A 16643-nucleotide genomic window follows, 5' to 3' on the forward strand; every position below is an offset into this window, starting at 1 on the left:
AGGCAGTCCACTCACTTCAGCCTCCCAAAGGCGCGGGATTACAGGCTGAGCCACCGAGCCCGGCTTAAAAATGCTTTTATGAAAGTACATATTCTTTAGCATGCTATTTTAATCGATAAAAGAAAATGGTCTTTATTATAAAATTTACAATGAAAGAGAAAAAAGAATAGATTCAGAACTTGAATGTGAATATATGTGTGTGTAAAATTTGTTTATTTTAAAAATGGAGAACAAAGGAGAAAAATGTGAAGGCACGCTGGCACTGTGCATGTGCTGTTAAGATGGAGCTTGTGATTGTCATCAATGTGAAAGGTCCAAGACCTGCATTTCTAAGATGGACATGTTCATCCCGTGACCGCTGGAGGGCACTGTGAAGACGTTGCTTGGACACGTTTACTGTTTCCCTGAGATGCTCTTTGTGGTGTTTAAGTGTAGAAATTTAATGTAAAGAAGAAGAAACATTATTCATGAGAAAGACTTTTAAAAAGTAAGAAAGCAATAACACATTCTCTCTTTTCCTGAATTTAATTGCAAATTAGTAATATGATCTTCAAATTCTCGGGAATTCGCTTTTTATTAATATATGGATTCAAGGTAAAAGTGTTTGATTAAAATAACTTTAGTATTACAGAATAATTGTGCTTTTATATCTTTCTTGTTTTAAAGACATTTAAAACACAATTAATAGTTGCCTATGCAATGAAACCTTTCTCTTGGATTCTGATATGGCCATGAACATCTAACATTTACATTATCATAGTAGCTTTTTAAAAAGTTACTGAAGAAACATATTCTACAACCCAGCCCCAGAATATGCAATCGAACGAGATCCATATAATTACTTTGTGAGCAGTATAAATAAAAGACATGTAAAAATGTAAAAACAAAACTAAACTTCTTTATCTTCTTTGGCTGACTTTTAGGCCTTCCCTCCCCTTCCCTCCCCTCCCTCCTCCATTTTCCTCCTTCCCTTCTTTCTCACCAACATTTGAGTGCTTGCCATGTAACTTGGATAGAAGGAGAGTTATTTTTTTCCACTGAGGCAAGAGTGAAGTAAGGATGTATACGTATAGTTGGATGCTTATTTGTAGATATCTAGAGAGGCATTTGTATAACTTATTGGTTACTGACAGATTTATCTCTGTAAGTGGGAAGCAAGGCTATCAGCTCTGAAAGAACAGGTATGGGGAGTGGGTAAGGAGGGCTGGAGAGAAGAGGGCTGTGCAAGATACTTGAGGAGAAATGTTCTTTGATCAGCTATTCTGGAGAAAGGTGGAAGGAGAAAGCTGCTGCCGTGGGGTACTCTATTTAGGCCAGAGCCTGTGTGTATGTGCTTTGCAAGGGTTTGATTCCCAGAAACAGTGAGGAGCTTTGGGGGTGAAGAGGCAAGTTCTTGGGTTGCCCTTGGGTCGGGATATTGCAGAATGGATCAGATGGGAGAAAAAGTGAGCAGAAGAGTTGAGGGTATTAGCAGAATTATAATTGCAAAGCTGGACTGTGAAATCCTTGGATGAAGGGAAGAAAGTGAAGCCAAAAAGGTCCTGGAAGTTTTGAGGAAAATAGGCTGGTTCAGGGAGGGGGTTCCGGCTAAGACTGAAGAATAGCGATGTATTCACATCAAGAGGGAAAAGGAATTGAAGACTAGGAATTTGTGGTTAGAGAACAGAATATGAGAGGTTATGATTTATAGCTGGAACAAGTCCAGGTTATAAACGTCCAGGATGTGGTCCTGGGAGGAAATTGCTAAAATGACCTGCAGGTGAAAAATCACTGCATGGAAGCAGTCAGGGAACTCAACAGCCAGAGAGCTGGATACGCCATGCTCACATGCTGCTTGGGAGTGGTGGAGCTAAGGGTAGTGAGGACAACTGAGATGTTGAAGCTTCCATGAGGTGTGTGTGTGTGTGTGTGTGTGTGTGTGTGTGTGTGTGTGTGTGTTCTGAAGGGGGTGTGAAGGCGTGTGGCAGATGACACAACGGGGAGGAATAGAGGCTGCTATAACCAGATGATTGTGAGACTCCAAAGCAGTGTTTTTGTGAAGGTGGAAGGTGCTTCCTTGGAGAAGCACTAGGGGTAAGAAAATTTCCTGAACCTCTCCCCTCTTCCTCCAGCCCTGGAGGAGAAGAATAGAGCTATAAATGAAAGCAAGGCAGTGAGAGCTGTTGTTTAGACAAGAGCACAGATGATTCTGGATGGCACAGTGACAAGGATTGGCAGAGAGGCAGCAAGAAGAACTGCCTATCTTCAGCTGTTCTGCTAAAATAACAGATAAACAGTCCTATGAAATTTTACCGTAATAAGAATTTATATTAGTAGAATCTAAAAATGACATTCTAAAACAGTACAGCCTAGTGGTTAATAGCACACCTCTGGAGACAAACTTCCTGAGTGTGAGTTGGGGCTCCATCACTTACTAGCAGATTTCTTAATCTTTCTGTGCCTCAGTTTCCTCATCTGTAAAATGGGGATAATGATAATACTTTCCTTATAGGACTGTTAGGATATTAAATGGATTAATGTCTGCAAAGTACTTAGAACAGTGCCTGACTGATAAGCTATATAAAAGCGTTCAATGAAAAATCACTTGCTTCGTTGGTTAACAAGTGAGTGTATGACTTATAGATTTCAGATTTGTAAAGTTATTTTTCCAGTAGTAATTTCTGTTAGTTGTAGCAGTTTTAGGAAACATATAGGTGTTAACCCTAAACCACATTCAGCAGAGTTAGCCTTTGCATTACACTCCTTATTGCCCCTTTCCTTAAGGCTGCCAGCACTGCCACTTGTTCATCCCTCCACGGTGCTGGGTTTTGTAACCCATCGTGATGCACAAAGCCAGGGTCACCCTTCCCAAAAGCAGCTGTACTCCCTATGTTTTTGCTTCTTGCTTTCTAAAAAGCCGTTACAATTGTAATTATAAAAAGCTAGGACATTACAGTTTCTGATAATGGTCCCCCTGTAGTGGTCTATATGGTGCAGGTCATATTCCCTATTTAATAGGTCCATAGAGCAGTTGACTTGGTGTAAGCCTCTGCTGTAGGAGAAATGCCTTTTCAGGAAGGACAGATGACCAGAGGAGCTGGGATTCGGTTTGGGAGTGAAGCATAACACGAACTGGGAGAGATCTGGTGGTATTAACTAGTCACAAGTCAACCAGCTGGAAGTAGTTAAAAGAGTTTCTCTGTTGCTGCTGTCAGAGTCCCTGTTAGGTTTCCCGGCCAGGATGTCTTGTGGTCAGCAGTCAGTAACCCGAGGTGCTGTTCAGGATTCCAAGGGGATGTCTGAGGGCTAGGTGCGGAGCATGATTAGTTACTGTCTGCGATGATGAGAAGGTGGTTGTGGGAAGCACCTCACAGTCCAGGTCCACAGCAGAGGCAGATGCCTCCTGGGCAGGTGTTGTGAAGTCTTCCTACCCTGGCAGGGAGAGGTGTTTCTTGATTAAATCTTGGTGGTTCTTTCTGGGATGAGCCCCCTTGTGTGTTGTCCCTTATTCCTCCTGAGTTCCAACTCCTAGAAGCTTCTCCCTTGTCTATTATCTTCTGTGACATATCTGAAGTAGAAATGAGGGGTGGGGAACTTCTTGAGAGGCACACAACTTTCAGAGCCTGAGTTCATCCTGTAAAAACTTGGAGCCAGAAAGGCTATTTTAAGACGCACTCAGTACTTTGGGAGGCTGAGGCGAGTGGATTTCCTGAGCCTGTGGGTTTGAGACCAGCTCTGGTGGCAACTTGGCAAGACCTGGCTCTACAATAAATCAAAAATTAGTCGGGCGTGGTAGCATGCATCTGTAGTTCTGGCTACTTGGAAGGCTGAGGTGGAAGGATCACTGGAGTCCAGCAGGTTGACGCTGGGGTGGCTGCGAACTGCACTCTAGCCTGGGCGACAGAGTGAGACACCAACTCCAAAAAAAGAAAAGAAAAGAAAAGGAAAAAGACTCAAAGGCTTTTTTATGCAAGATTTTTGTTTCTTTGGGAATTCATTTACTTTAGAAACTCAGTAAGCTTTTTAGCTATCTACTTCTATGTACAAATAACTGTGCCCAAAGATTTCTTTCCTAGACACAGATCTTAAATCTATTTTATTTTTTTGTTTTCTTGCTGCCAGTACACCCCACATTCCACCTTTTCTCTCTTTCAACTTGTTTGTCTTGAGGCTATCTGAGGCAGTAGACTTGAATAGGGAGGTTCCATGGGCTTTGACAAATGTGCATCCATGTTTCACTACTGTGACCAAGACTTAGAACATTTCTATCACCCATAAATGTTCTCTTGTGTCACTTCCCAGCCATTCTCTATTCTGGTACCCCACTCCTGACTCCAGGAAGACACTGCACTGTTTTCTGTCGCTATAAATTAGTTTCCTAGAGTTTCGTAAAAATGGAATCATATAGTAGGTACTCTTTGTGCCTGGCTTCAGCTCAGCACAATGTTTCTGAGATTCATCTGCGCTGCTGCATGCTTCAGTAGTTCATTCTTTTTTTTTTTTTTTTTTTGAGTTGGAGTCTCACTCAGTTGCCCAGACTGGAGTGCAGTGGCCACTCCCGGCCACCGCAGCCTCGAGCTGCTGGGCTCCGGTGATCCTTCTGCCTCAGCTTTCCACGTAGCTGGAACTACAGGCACATGCTACCACGCCTGGCTAATTTTTGATTTATTGTAGAGATGAGGTCTCACCAAGTTGCCCAGGTGGGTCTCGAACCCACGGGCTCAGGCAATCCACTCACCTCAGCCTCCCAAAGTGCTGGGATTACAGGCTGAGTCACCAAGCCCGGCTGAGTAGTTCATTCTTCTAAGTTGGTGAAATGTATCTCATTGTGTGAACATGCCATATTTTGTCGATCCATTTACAATAATGTTGAGGGATCTTTAGGTTGTTTCCCACTTGGGGTTATTACAAATAAAGGTGCCATAGTTATTAATGTACATGTTTTCTATGTTTATATGTTTTATTTCACTTGGGAAAATACCCAAGAGTGGAATTGCTGGATTAGTATGTTTAACGTTTTTAAGAAACCACTAGGCAGTTTTCCAAAGTGATTGTATAGTCTTTATTCCCAATAGCAATAGGTGAATGTTTCAGTTGCTTCATGTGCTCACCGACACATGGCACTGTTTTATCTTAATTGTTGTCATTGTGCTGTCTGTGCAGTGGTATTGATGTCCATTTCTCTGATGAACATTGATGCTGAGTATCACTCATGTCCATTGGAATATCATATTTTATAAAATATCTGTTCAAATCTTTTGCCTATTTTAAATTTTTTGTCTTTTTAGTATTGTTATGAGTCAAAATATATCTGATGCAAACCTTTCATTAGGTATTGCTAATATTTTCTCTCAGTTTATAGTTTACTTTTCTCAGTTTCTTTCTTTCTTTTTTTTTTTTGAGTTGGAGTCTCACTCTGTGGCCCAGACTGGAGTGCAGTGGCCGCTCCTGGCCACCGCAGCCTCGACCTGCTGGGCTCCGGCGATCCTTCTGCCTCAGCCTTCCAAGTAGCTGGAATTACAGGCATACACCACCATGCCCGGCTGATTTTTTGATTTATTGTAGAGATGAGGTCTTGCTGCCCAGGTGGGTCTCGAACCCGCGGGCTCAGGCAATTCACTCACCTCAGCCTCCCAAAGGTGCAGGATTACAGGCTGAGCCACCGAGCCCGGCTTCTCATTTTCTTTAACCTTGTCTTTTGAAGGACAAGTTTTACTTTTGATTTTGTCAAATTTATCAATTTTTCTTATATGGTTCATAATATTTTTATCTTCTCTAAGAAATCTTTGCCTAACCCAAGTTTGCAAAGATTTTTCTTCTATGATTTTATCTGGAAGTTTTTGTAGTCTTAGCTTTATTATTTTTAAATAAAATAATATAAAGTTTTAATTTATTTCAATTGACATAATTGTACATATTTATCGGGTACAGTGTGATGTTTTGATGCATGCATGCATTGTGTAATGATCAAATCAGGGTATTTAGAATATCTATTACCTCAAATCTTTATCATTTCCTTGTGGTGAGAACATTCAAAATCCTCTCTTCTAGTTATTTTGAGATATACAACATATCACCACATTTTCTTTATTCAATATGCAGGTTGAGTCCATGTCTTGGCTACTGTGAATAGTGCTGCAATAAACACGGAAGCACAGATATCTCTTTGATGTACTTACTTTATATTCTTTGGTTAAATACCCAGTAGTGGGACTGCTGAATCATGTGGCAGTTTTCTTTTTAATTTTTTGAGGAAACTTTATACTATTTTCTAATCACTATACAAATTTACATTCCCACCAACAGTGCATAAAGTTTTCCATTTCTCCATATCTATACCAGCATTTGTTATTTCTTATCTTTTTTATAATAACCATTCTTTTTTTTTAAGATTAGAAAATACAGTTTATTTAGAAAGTAAATTGGAGAGAGAGAGAAAGAAGGGATTCACCTCCCCAAGGGAGGGGAGGGGTGATAATAACCATTCTTTTTTTATTTTATTTTTTTTTGAGGTGGAGTCTCACTCTATCACCCAGTGGCAGTGGCACACTCACAGCCACCCAGCCTCGACCTGCTGGGCTCCGGCAATCCTTCCTTCCACCTCAGCCTTCCAAGTAGCTGGAACTACAGGTGCGCGCTACCACACCTGGCTAATTTTTTATTTATTGTAGAGATGAGGTCTTGCCAAGTTGCCCAGTCTGGTCTCAAACCCATGGGCTTAGGCAATCCACTCGCCTCAGCCTCCCAAAGTTCTGGGATTACAGGCTGAGTCACCAAGTCCAGCCGATAATAACCATTCTAATTGTGGTAAGGTGGTATCATAATGTGATTTTTCCCATTAAACAAATTTGTTTTTATTAGGGATGGGGTCTCTCTATGTTGCCTGGTCTGGACTTGAACTGGGCTCAAATGATTCTCCCATGTCAGTCTCCTGAGTAGCTGGGACTACAGGCACACATCACTGTGCCAGCTTCAGTGTGGTTTTGATTTGTATTTTCTTGGTGATTATTGATGTTCAGCATCTTTTCATATACCAGTTAGCCATTTTTATGTCTTCTTTTGAGAAATGTCTATTCAGTTCTTTTGCCCATTTTAAAATCAAATTATTATTTTTTTTTGCTAGTGAGTTTTTTGACTTCCCGTATATTTTGGATATTAACCCCTTATCAGATGTGTAGTTTGCAAATATTTTCCCCATTCTGTATTGTCTCTTTACTCTGTTGATTGTTTTTTTTGTGCAAAACCTTTTTTAGTGTGCTGTGATTCCATTTGTCTATTTTTGCCTTTGTTGCCTGTGCTTTTGTGTCCTTTTCCAAAAATTGTTATCCTGACCAATGTCATAGTAGTTTCTTCTATGTTTTTTTCTAGTAGTTTTGTATCTTACATTCATGTCTTTAATTCATTTTGTGTTGGTCTTTGTATATGGTGAGAGATTAGAGTCTAGTTTCATTCTTCTGGATATGGATAACTAGTTTTCACAGCACCCTTTATTGAAGAGGCTGTCCTTCCCCACTGTGTGTTCTTAATACCTTTTTAGAAAATCAGTTGACTGTAAGTGTGTGCATTTATTTCTGCATTCTCTATTCTGTTCCATTGGTTTAGTTTTAGCTTTAAGTTTAGGTCTGTAATCCTTTTTTTGCATAGGGTGAAGTAAGGATCAGTTTATTATTTTTCATAAGAATATATAGTTATTTCAATACCATTTATTTTGAACAGGCTGTTCTTTCTTCATTGAATTACATGGGTATTTTGTCCAAAATCCATCATATGTAAGAGGAGCAAAAAGCCCCTGGAATTATATTTTTGGAGGACAGGCCCCTTGTAGTACAGGCTTCCCCTGCTAGGTAAGTGTTCTAGGTATCAATTGTTGTGAGTGGTTACTTTCAGCGTCAGTGATTTTTTTTTGGAGATTCTTTCAACACGTTTGCCCGTTTTATGATGGGTGATTTACAAGCACACCTACCCACACCATGCTGAGCGTCCAGCAATTTCTGACCCCAAATGGCATGACCCTCGTGCCCCACCTTCCCTACTCACCTAGTCTTGCCCCAAGCGATGCTCTTTTTATTTCTCTGGATGAAAAACATTCTCAAAAGAAAACAGTTTGCTGATGTGGAAGAGGCAAAACAAAAAACAACAAAAGCACTAAAAGGCATCCAAATTGACTGTTTTAAGCAGTGGAAAAAGTGTCTTGATAGGTGTTTTGCATCAAACAGAGAGTACTTCAAAAGTGACTGCAGTTTAAACATGTAAGGATAAATACACAGTTTTTAATAAATGGTTTCCACTTTGGGGGGGAGTTTCCCCTCATATGTATTTTTAAAAATTAAAACTTCCAATCTTTGCCTTTTAGAACATTTGCACTCAATATAATTATCAGTATATTGTATTTAAGTCTGCAATCATGCAATTTGTCTTATACATATGTTGCAAATCTTTCTACATATATAGAAAACACATGCTATATCTTCTACACATGTTATGAATTATTCCCAGAATACAGGCCATCATTTTTGCTTGCAACAATCAATGATCTTTTAAATATATTAAAAATTAGAAAAGAGATATTCTGCATTTACTCATACATTTACCATTTCTAGAAGTTTTTCATCCCTTTGTATGGATCTGAGTTTCTAACTCTTGCTACTTTCCTTCATCTTTGAAGAACTTCCTTTATGGTTTCTTGTAGTACAGATATCTGGCAACAAACTATCTCAGTTTTTCTTTTGTCTAGAAAAGTCATCATTTTTTCCTGTATTCTTGAAATATATTTTTTTATAGGGTATAGAATTGTAGGTGGCATCCTTTTTTTTTTTTTTAGCACTTTCAAGGCATCTTCTAATGTTTTCTTGCCTTCATAGTTTTTGATGAGAAATCTGTTGTTACTCTTATTTTTGTTTTATTTTATTTTCCCTCTGCTACTATGATTTCCTTTATCATTGTTATCAGTAGTTTAACTATGGTGTGCCTTGTTATAGTTTTGTGTGTGTGGCTGATGTTCCTTGAACTGTTAGATCTATGAGTTTATAGTTTCATCAACTGTAGTTTTTCAGTTATCATTCTTTTTACCTATTTGTTTATGTTTTCTTTTATATTCTTGATAATTTTGTGTGTATTTATAACAACCTTTTTTTTTTTTTTTTGAGTTGGAGTCTCACTCAGTCACCCAGACTGGAGTGCAGTGGCCGCTTCCGGCCACCGCAGCCTCGACCTGCTGGGCTCCGGCGATCCTTCCCCCTCAGCCTTCCAAGTAACTGGAACTACAGGTGTGTGCTACCACACCCGGCTAATTTTTTTTTTAAATTTATTGTAGAGATGAGGTCTCGCCAAGTTGCCCAGGCGGGTCTCGAACCTGTGGGCTCAGGCAATTCACTCACCTCAGCCTCCCAAAGCACAGGATTACAGGCTGAGCCACTGAGCCCAGCCATATAATAACTTTTAAAATATCATCATGTAGTCCATTGCTTTTAGGTAACATTCTACTGACTGATTTTTTTTCCCCTTATTTTTTATGTGTTATAGTGGTTTGGGGTTGGATGCTGGATATTTTGCATTTTATTTGAGTGCAGGATTTTATTCTTAAAAAATGTGTTGGACTTTTTTTTTTTTTTTTTTGAGTTGGAGTCTCACTCTGTCACCCAGACTGGAATGCAGTGGCCACTCCCGGGCCACTGCAGCCTCGACCTGCTGGGCTCCGGTGATCCTTCCGCCTCAGCCTTCCAAGTAACTGGAACTACAGGCACGCGCTACCACACCTGGCTAATTTTTTTGATTTATTGTAGAGATGAAGTCTGGCCAGGTTGCCCAGGTGGGTCTCGAACCTGCGGGCTCAGACAATCCACTCACCTCAGCCTCCCAAAGCGTGGGATTACATGCTGAGCCACCAAGCCCGGCAGACTTTGTTTTATTATGTAGCTACATTACTTGAAGATCAGTTTGATTTTTTTGATGCTCATTTTTAGTTTTTTTTAAAGGATGTTTCCACAATAGAGTTTACTGATATTTGACCCTTCTGGTGTCTCTAATAAAAGTTTCATATTCAATAAGTGTTTTCACTCTAGCTGATAGGAACTTAAATTATTTCCATCTCTTTGTGAGCTCTATGAATTAGTTTTTGAGGTTGCTGAAAGGTGTTTTTTGCCCAGCCATGTGGAGTTATACCTTATGCATTCAATATTTGAACAAAGACTCAAAGGTACCCCTATGAAAATTTCTGGAGTTCTTTCTTTCCTTTTATCTGATATGCTTTTCTGCATAGTCTAGGGCCTTGGTCTTCTTGAACTCTATTCTTCCCAATGAATTATGACTGATGCTTAGTTGATGATATCTCCTTGGATTTTTTTCTTCTTGTAGTCCAGAAATTGCCTCCAAGCAGTAAGTGGGTAATTGCTTATGTTATTTGTTTCTTTTATCTTAGGAATCACAATACTTAGTCTTGTACAACCTAGTCTTGTACAACCTATCTGAAAATAAATATTTTGTATAGTTTAGCCAGTTTTCTAGCAGTTTACAGAAGAAAGGTGTGCTGGAACTCTGTTATTTTCTTCTAGTCAGAAGCAAAGACTATTGAACCCTCTAAATGAAAATTTTTAGTGAACCTTTGTTGCTTAGAGTTTTTTTCATTCTCTTTTATTGTTTATTTCACAAAACAGTTGACTTTTTCAAAATGAATAGATTCAAATCTTTAGATGTTCAGTAATCCCTTTTATTTCTGCTTGGAAAATGATACATTTCTAATGTGAATTCATATCATTCTTAAATACCTTGCCTTAAGAATCAAGGAGTAATCAAGGCAAGTTAACATTCTGGCTCTTTTCAACAGCTTCTCCTTTCAGGATACTTTTAGTCTACCTTACAAGTTATCACGTGCAGCAGGTTTACAAAATATGACTGCTGCATAACAAGTCTACATCTTTCTAACTTGCAATATTTGTTTCCTTGACATTTAACTTTGCTGTGCCAGGTTTTCATTATGGCAACTCTCTTCTTTAAGGTGTCATTTTTTCTACTAATATAAAGTAATAAGTAGACTCAAAGATGTAATGATGTAAATACTATACCTAAGGGAATGTTCCAGGTGGCATGGTGTCTCTTCTCCATGATATCACTCAGAGATCCAGGATCCTTCCATCTTATCATCCTTAGGGACTTATGGACTTATTATGGTTACATTTAGCACATGGAAGACAAAAGAGCCTGCAGGAGCAAATGTGGAAATTTATATAGATCAGCTCTAAAAGTGGCACATATCACTTCTCAAATTGCACTAGCAAGAACTCAACTACAGGCATAGTGTAAGGGAGATTATAACTCAATTGTAAGGGGACTTGGAAATGTAACTTAGCTGTCTGCCAGAGATGAAGAGAAAAGTAGATTTGGTGGACAAATAGCAGGAAGATTTTAGTGCATGTGGATATTTTTCTCAGTTTCTTTATATCTTAGTCTATTTTGGAGTGCAAATTCTCAGTGAGAGAATCACTCTATATCTATTTTTTTTAATTTGAAGTAATTTCTTCTCTTTCTTCTTTTCCCCCTCCCTTTCTTCTTTTACCCTTTCTTTCTTCTCTCTCTTCCTTCTACAAATATTAAATTTTCCAAGTACTTGCTAGAATGTGGACTACATGGTGAGTGAGGTAGAGTCTCTGCCACCATAGTGGCAGTAATTTTTATATTTTCTATTATTTACTTAATATTTTACCTAGTATCACATGTAGTACTATTACCTGATGATTTTGAAAATGAAAACTGTGTTCAGAATTGTTGCAAGTAATGAGAAAATAATGTTCATGGAAAAGTTATTTAGAAAAGATGAAACTCTTTCTATTCATCACTGATTGCTTTCAGAAATAAAATATCCCATAATCTTTGCTAGACAGAAAGAACAGCATTTATTTCAGATCACCCACCTCCCCAAATCCCACCAAAACCAAAAAACAAACAAAAAAGCATTAACTGAAGGACATCTAATTTCCTAAGTCTGTTTCTAATTTTGTTGTATACATTTTTACATTAATTCTGTATTGATTTTTCTCCTTTCTGTTGTTTCAGTGTATGCAGTGTTCCAGATTACTTTTCTGGCAACTGCTAATATGGTTTGTGGCTTGGTTTGGTGCTGTTTCTTAATTAGATGAAACAACACCTACATAAAATTTAGTTGCATATATAAATGGAAGAAATGGCAGTGTTCTTATAAGAAAATCACTATGCTGACATCAAAACTAGATAACGTGATGGGATGGTATCATATATCTTCTCTGGAATTTTTCTTTCAATTCTTATCTGGTCCTAAAAAAAAAGCTTCTATTTTTCATTAATTTATTCACTTAATAAATAAACATTTATTTAGTTCTCACTTTGTATTTTACACCTATGTGATTGACTTAGAATGTGTATGTAGTTCCTGTTCTTGAAGAGACCATGGCCTAGTAGCTAAGACAGACATAAAAACAGAGTCCTAGTGTTGTATAAGAACCTGAGGGCACAGAGAAAGGGCTCAGAATTATACTTGTGGAGGCCTGATTAAGGACTTGTAACTGAGGCCTAAAGGAAAGTTTGAGGAATGGGTAGGAGTTTACAAAGAAAAGAAAAGAAAAGAAGGGAAGGATGTTTGAAGCTGATGGGGATGGCATTATTAAGAAGAGGAGGTCATGTGGAGAACCCAAAGTCACTGAGTTTGACTGAAGCTTAGAACTGAAGTGGGTTGGGGGTATTGTTGAAAAATGAAGCTGGTGAAATCACAACTTTTATTTATTAGGTTGTTTTTATATACCGCATAATTTACTACATGCATTGTTATTTAATTTTTTTTTTTTTTTTTTGAGTTGGAGTCTCACTCCGTCACCCAGACTGGAGTGCAGTGGTCGCTCCCGGCCACCTCAGCCTTGACCCGCTGGGATCCGGCGATCCTTCTGCCTCAGCCTTGCAAGTAGCTGGAACTACAGGCGCCTGCTACCACGCCTGGCTAATTTTTTGATTTATTGTAGAGATGAGGTCTCGCTGCCCAGGCGGGTCTCGAACCCGTTGGCTCAGGCAATCCACTCACCTCAGCCTCCCAGAGCATGGAATTACAGGCTGAGCCACTAAGCCCGGCTATAAACTATTTTGAGGGCAGTTTTAGACACACATAAAAATTAGGCAGAACGTATAGAGAGTTCCCATATACCCTTATCCCCACCATGCACAGCCTTCCCCACTATCAGCATTTTATACCAGAGCAGTGTGTTTGTTACAACTGATGAACTTATTTTGACACATCATTGTCACCCAAAGTCCATAGTTTACATTAGGGTTGAGTCTTGGTGTTGTACCATCTATCAGTTTGGACAAATGTATCCACCATTACAGCATCATTCAAAATAGTTTCACTGCCTTACAAATCCTTTGTATTCTGCCTATTAATCCCTCCCTTCCCCTTAACTTCAGACAAGAACTAATCTTTTAATTGTATCCAGCTTTGCCTTTTCTAGAATGTTATATTGTTATGTTTAATATATGTTCATTCATATATTATGAACATTTTTTTTGGCTTCCAAGTTTTGGCAATTATGAATAAAGTTGCTGTAAATATATATGTGCAGATTTTTGTGTAGACATGATTTTTTTCAGTTCATTTGGGTAAATACAAAGGAGCCCAGCTGCTGGATTGTATGGTAAGGGCATATTTAATTTAGTTAGAAACTGCCAAACTGCCTTCCAAAATGGCCATGTCATCTTGCTTTCTCACCAGCAACGAATGAGTGTTCCTGTTGCTCCACATCCTTGCCAGTATTTGATATTGCCAGTTTTGTGAATTTTGGTCATTCCAGTAGGTGTATGGGGCATCTCATTGTTTTAACTTGTAATTTCCTAATGACATATGATGTTGAACATCTTTTTATATGTTTACTTGCCACCTGTTTGTCTTCTTTGGTAAAGTTACTGTTCAGATCTTTTCCCTACTTTTAAATAGAATTGTTTGTTTTTTATTGTTGAGCTTTAGAGGTTCTTGTATATTTTGGATAATAGTTCTTTATCAGATGTGCTTTTTTTTTTGCAAATATTTTCTCTCAATTAGTCTGTGACTGGTTTTTTCACTCTCTTGATATTTATTTATTTATTTTTGCTGAGCAGAGGTTTTACATTTTAATGAAGTCACACATCAATTATATATTTCATAAATTATGACTTTGGTGTTGTATCTGAAATGTCATTGCCATGGGAGAAAACTCTAGGAGTTTAAAAGCTTTGTGGGTCTATTATCTATCTACTTTGAGTTAATTTCTGTGAAGGTTCTAAGGTCTAGATTGATGAAGGTGGGACCCAAAAAAACCCTGGAATTTATTTATTAAAAAATTGTGTATTTATTTTTACATGTTTAAACTTCAGTCACCTTCAAAGTACTCTGTGATGCAATACGCCAATCGAGATGCTTTTTCCACTGCTCAAAACAGTTTTTGAACTTGCCAATTTTGATGCCTTTTAGTGCTTCTGCCATTTTTTGTTTCACTTCTTCCGCACTGGCAAAACCTTTCTCTTTGAGGGATTTTTTTCATCCAGAGAAACAAAAAAAAGTTGCTCAGGGTAAGATTGGGTGAATGGGTTGGGGGTGGGCATGGAGGTCTGGCTGTTTTTGGTCAAAAACTGCTGAACATTCAGCATGGTGTGGGTAGGTGTGCTTATAACTCACCCATCATAAAATGGGCAAATGTATTGAAAGAATCTCCAAAAAAAATTCACTGAAACTGAACACAGCTTCTCACAACAGTGCTAGCTGGTACACTGATGTCAAGGGGTTCCTGGAACACTTACCTAGCAGAAAGCATGTATTACAAGGGGCTCACCCTCCAAAAGATAATTCTACTTTTTGGGTCCCCCTTTGTATTTATTTGGATGTCTAGTTGTTCAGCACAGTTTATTTAAAAAACAATTATTGCTCCATTATGTTGCTGTTGCTCCTTTGTTGATGAACTATTTACTACACTTATTTGGGTCTGTTTCTGGGTTCTCTATTCTCTTCCATTGTTCTATCACACTGTCTTGACTACTGTAGCTTTATTATAAGTCTTGAAGTCAGATTGTGTCAATCCTCTCAACTTTGTTTTCGCCTTCATTATTGTGCTGGCTATTCTGGGTCTTTTGCCTTGCCATATAGGCTTTAGAATCAGTTTGTTGATATTTACAAAATAACTGACTGGGATTTTGATAGAGATTCCATTAAATCTGTAGATCAAAAAGGAAGAACTGAGGTATTTGCAATATTCAGTCTTTCTATTCATGAACATGTGATATCTCTTCATTTTTTTAGTTCTTCTTTTGGTATCTTACATAAGAGCTTGGTAGTTTTCCTCATATAGATTGTGCACATATTTTGTTATATTTATACTTAAATATTTCATTTTTTTGTAGGGTACTAATGTCAATAGTAACTTTTTTTAACTTCAAATTCTATTTGTTGATTGCTGGTATATAGGAGAATGATTAACTTTTGTATATTAAAAAGCTTGCTCCTATAATCTTGCTGCAGTTGCTTATTAGTTTCAGTGGTATTTTTCTCTTGAATTTTCTGTATAAATGATGATGTCATCTGTGAGCAAAGACAGATTTATTTTTTTCCTTCTCAATCTATAATCCCTTAATTTCCTTTTCCTATTTTATTATAATTTTGCTAGGACTTCCAGTACAATGTTGGAAAAAACTGGTGAGAGAGGACATCTTAGCCTTGTTCCTATTCTTAGTGGGAAATGGTTGATCTTCTTACTGTTAAGAATGATGTTATCTATAGTTGTTTTGTAGATGTGCTTTATCAAGTTGAGAAAGTTCCCTTCTATTTCTAGTTTGGTGAGATTTAAACACAAAATGAATGAGTGCTGGATTTTGTCAAAGTTTTTTGCTGTGATCATATGGTTTTTTTTTCTTTAGACTGTTAATGTGGTGGATTACATTGATTTTTTCAAATGTTAACCAGTCTTGCATACCTGAGATCAATCCCACTTACTCATGGTGTATAATTCTTTTTATGCATTGTGGGACTTGATTTTCTAATGCTATTTTATTGAGGATTTTTGCACCGATATTCATGAGGCGCTTTGGTCTGTAGTTTCTTGTAATGTCTTTGTGTGATGGTTTTGATATTAGGGTAATGCTGGTTTTATAGAATGAATTCATAGTTCCTCTGATTCTATCTTCTGCAAGAGATTTTAGAGAATTGATATGATTTCTTCCTTAAATATTTGGTAGAATTCATCAGTGAACTCATCTGGGCCTGGTGCTTTCTGTTTTGAAAGGTTATTATTGACTCAATTTCTTTTATAAATATAGGCATGTTCTGATTGTCTGTTTTCTTCTTGTGTGAAAGACTGTGTCTTTCAAGGAATTGGTCCATTTTATTTAGGTTTTAAAATTTATGGATATAGAATTTTTCATAATATTCTTTCATTATTATCTTAATGTTCATGGGATCTGTAGTGATATCCATTCTTTTATTTCTAATATTAGTAATTTATGTCTTCTCTTTTTTTTGTAATTTAATCTGGCTAGAGCCTTATTGGTTTTATTGATCTTTTAAAAAACCTAGCTTTGATTTTGTTGATTTTCTTTTTTTGAGTTGGAGTCTCACTCTGTCACCAAGACTGGAGTGCAGTGGCCGCTCCCGGCCACCGCAGCCTTGACCTGCTAGGCTCTGGCGA

At 37.9% G+C, this 16643-nt stretch overlaps 1 protein-coding gene across 2 annotated transcripts in view; it reads left to right on the plus strand.

The window, feature by feature from the left end:
• The window catches only part of DNM3 (dynamin 3), a 440346-nt gene that overhangs the window by 25676 nt on the left and 398027 nt on the right, over positions 1 to 16643 (plus strand). Inside the window, exon 1 of one of the 2 annotated variants that reach the window (XM_008070637.1) lies at positions 448 to 487. The exons of the other annotated variant lie outside the window; for it this stretch is intronic. The gene's annotated coding sequence lies outside the window, so the exon portion shown is untranslated. Of the gene's footprint in view, positions 1 to 447; positions 488 to 16643 lie in introns of those variants that run through there. 2 annotated transcript variants of the gene reach the window in all.

The sequence above is a fragment of the Carlito syrichta genome, unplaced genomic scaffold, assembly GCF_000164805.1.
Source record: "Carlito syrichta isolate Samal-C Ts95f unplaced genomic scaffold, Tarsius_syrichta-2.0.1 Scaffold313876, whole genome shotgun sequence".
Taxonomy (NCBI): domain Eukaryota; kingdom Metazoa; phylum Chordata; class Mammalia; order Primates; family Tarsiidae; genus Carlito; species Carlito syrichta.